The sequence below is a fragment of the Nannospalax galili genome, unplaced genomic scaffold, assembly GCF_000622305.1.
Source record: "Nannospalax galili isolate Female #2095 unplaced genomic scaffold, S.galili_v1.0 scaffold933, whole genome shotgun sequence".
NCBI lineage: Eukaryota > Metazoa > Chordata > Mammalia > Rodentia > Spalacidae > Nannospalax > Nannospalax galili.
The window spans coordinates 1,390,519-1,394,113 of NW_008333281.1; positions in this window are offsets into that span (position 1 = coordinate 1,390,519).

A 3,595-nucleotide genomic window follows, 5' to 3' on the forward strand; every position below is an offset into this window, starting at 1 on the left:
GAGAGAGGGGGGGGGGGGGGGGGGGAGAGAGAGAGAGAGAGAGAGAGAGAGAGAGAGAGAGAGAGAGAGAGAGAGAGCTTTGCTGGGTCTTTTTGATTTCCCAGACCTGCTTGCAGCCCCAATTGGGCCAGGTATCGCTCACGTTTGGGTGCCCCAAGTCACCTCCTGGACCATCTCATAAATCTTCCTTGGCAAACTGAGTTGCCAGAGGTCTTTGTCCAACACCCGCAGGGAGAGCCCCTGCTAGAATGTTCTATGAGCTTCAACATGGGAATAGCACAGCACGAGACTGTGGGATGGTGTCTGAGAACCAGCCTGTGGGCCCTCTGGGCTGTGCAGTCTTGGAACAGGCACTGGATTTAGGTCACCCAGAGCAAGCGTGGTCTGGCAGGAAGGTGGGAAAGGCCCTAGTCAGCCGCTCCTGAACTGCAGCCACAAGTATGGATGCATCAGCTAGGAACGTCTGACGTTATGGCAGGAAGACCAAGGAAGGGTGTGCCTGGGCGGGTGTCCAGCAGGGAGTCAAGTGAGTCAAGTGTGCTGGGAGTCGGGAGCAAAGCCTTCCAGTTCTGGCTCCTCCGCCAGTCCTGAGGCCAAGGAGGCCTGTGCCTGGTAGACAGTATGGCCCAAGAAGCCCAGAGGACTGACAGTGTGTGAGCCTGGAACAGGGAAGTCTCTGCTCAGAGCTGAGCAGCCCTGAGTCTGTGTGTCTGGAGTGTGGAGGTGTTGTGTTAATTAGCTGGGGGAGGGGGCAGCGTTGGAGAAATGGCTCAGCAGTTAAGGACACTGGTAGCTCTTGAAGAGGACCCAGGTTCGGTTCCCAACACCCACATGGCAGCTAATAACTGTCTGGAACTCCAGTTCCAGGGGATCCAGTGCCTCTTCTGGTCTCCGTGAGTTGCATGTGCATGATGCATTTACATACATGTAGGCAAAACATAAGTATATAATATACATATACTTATGTATATTTTCATATACATAAAATTAAACTAAATCCAAAAAAAATTAACTGTGGGATTAACTGAACAGCTTCTGTCTCTATGGTGGGTTCAAATGTCCCTAGCAATCCTTCATAAAAATCACAAGTTAGCTGAGCGAGGTGGCCCACGCCTTTAATCCTAGCACTTGGGAGGCAGAGGCAGGCAGATCTCTGTGAGTTCTAGGCCAGCCTGGTCTACGAAGTGAGTTCCAGGCCAGCTGGGGCTACTGGGAGACCCTGTCTCAAAAAGACCGAAAAATAAATAAAAATCACAAGTTAGGGAGCTGGAGAGATGGCTCAGTGGTTAAGAGCACTGGCTGTTCTTGCAGAGGACCTGGCTTTGGTTCCTAGAACCCACGTGGTGGTTAACAACTAACCTTAACTCCAGTTCCAAGAGGTCCAATGCCTTCTTCTGGACTCCACGGGCATTGCACACATAGGTGCACTTAAATACATGCAATAACATGTATTTAACATTCATGCACATAAAATGTTTTAGAAAAATCACAAGTTAGAACCAGACTTGGTGGGTGCACACCTTTAGTCCCAGCACTCAGGAAGCAGAAGCAGGCAGGTCTCTGTGACATCAAGGCCAGCCTGATTAACATAGCAAGTTTCAGGCAGCTGCGGCTACAGGGAGACCCTGTCTCAAAAAGACCAAAAGAAAAAAAAAAACAAAAAACAAACAAAAAACCAAAATAACCCACCACGACCACAGACAACAACAAAAATCACAAGTTAAGAAACATGGGTGCACACACGTGATCCCAGCACTGGAGAGGGAGAGGCAGGAGAGTAAGAAGTTCAAGGTCATCCCTGGTTCCACAGCTAGTTCGAGGCCAGCCTCAAATTAAAATCTTAAAAAAAAAAGCACAAATTTAAAGAAGCCCCAAAGCCAGACCTGGTGGCACAGGCCTTTCATCTCAAAGGCTTTCAAAGGAGAGGTGTAAGTTCAAGTTCTGCCCGAGTTAATCAAGCCCCCTATGACTGAGTACCCTGTAGCTCTTAAAAAAAAGAAATAAGCTTGGCTTGGTGATGCAAGCCTTTAATGTGGGTACTCACGAGGCAGAGGCAGGCGGATCTCACAGAGGATCGCCCTGTAGCCCCAGCTGGCCTGGAACTAAGTAGACCAGGCTGGCCTTTACCTCACAGAGATCTGTCTGCCTCTGCCTCCAGAGTGCTGGGGTTAAAGGCATGCACCATCATGCCCGGCCCTTTTTGAATTTTTTGAGACAAGATCTCTCCACATTGTTCAAACTGGCCTTGAATTGTGATCCTCCTGCCTCAGCCTCCTGAGTGACTGGAATGACAGGCCTGCACTTCTAGAAACAGGCCTGCACTGAGGCCGCACCTCAGTGGCAGAACTTCTTGGAATGCCTAGAGGGCCCAACCATTCTCCCCTGGAAAGGTCATGGCCTACTCACTTTTGGTGGCCTGTATGGGCTTGTGAATGAGGCCTCAGCATGCAGTGATTTCAGCAAGCAGTGGGCAGAGGGACACTCAGGAGGGGCACACCAGGACAGAGCGACACACTGGGACAGAGCGATGCCGGGCTCCAGTGCAAACCTGGCAGCCGTGTGTCCACGTTGCAAGTCTGTGTCACTTTTGTGTGTCTCTGTTCGTGTTCTAGCTGTCTCCTTGGGTGCGTTTGTGCAGGGTTGAGACTTACCCAGTGTGTCTTGTGCAGGTGGGATGGTGTCCTCTCTCCACCTTGCAGGAGCAGGGGATGGATGGGTGCATGAGCCAGTGCCTGAGCACTAGTGGTTCTGAGCAAGGCAGAGAAGCAAGAGCAGGAGTCAAGCTGCAACAGGTCTGATGAGAAAGAGCAGAGTGGACCGCCCGCTCACAACCAGAGTGCCAGTGGCCTCCCTCTCTAGACCTGTCTGGCCACCCTGAACTTGGGCAAATCACTCCTGGGACTCTCTGTTCGAATGTCTGCATCATGGTGACTTCCAAGGGCACCATGGGGATGTCAACACCAGCGCCGGCTCCCAGGCCACTGCCATGGGTGACTCCCTTCTCCGGGTTCAGCACCGGATGTGTTAGGAGGAAGGCAATCCCACCTTCTTGGGGTCAGAGAAGAAGGGGAGTTAGGAAATTAGCCTGTATTCAAACCCACAATGCACTGGGAACTTTCCATTTTCTTTAATCAAACAAGAAGTCTCCAGGCTAGTTACAGCACTTGCCACCAAGTCTGAATACCTGAGTTCAATCCCTGGGACCCACTCAGTAGAAGGAAAGAACTGATCCTCAAAAGTTGTCTTCCACACATGCTCCATGGCACATATGTGTGTGCGTATGGGTGCATGAACACACACACACAGACATGCACATACACAAAATAAATAAATAAATAAATAAGTAAATAAATAAATAAATGGATATAATGAGAAAAAAATTTAAGGCCAGGCGTGGTAGCGCACACCTTTAATCCCAGCACTCGGGAGGCAGAGGCAGGTGGATCTCTGGGAGGTCAAGGCCAGCCTGGTCTACATAGTGAGTCTCAGGTTAGCTGGGGCTGCAGGGAGACCCTGTCTCATAAAGACAAAAAAAATTAAAATATTTATTTTTATTTTATGTGTGTGTTTGCCTGCATGTGTGTAAGTGCACCTG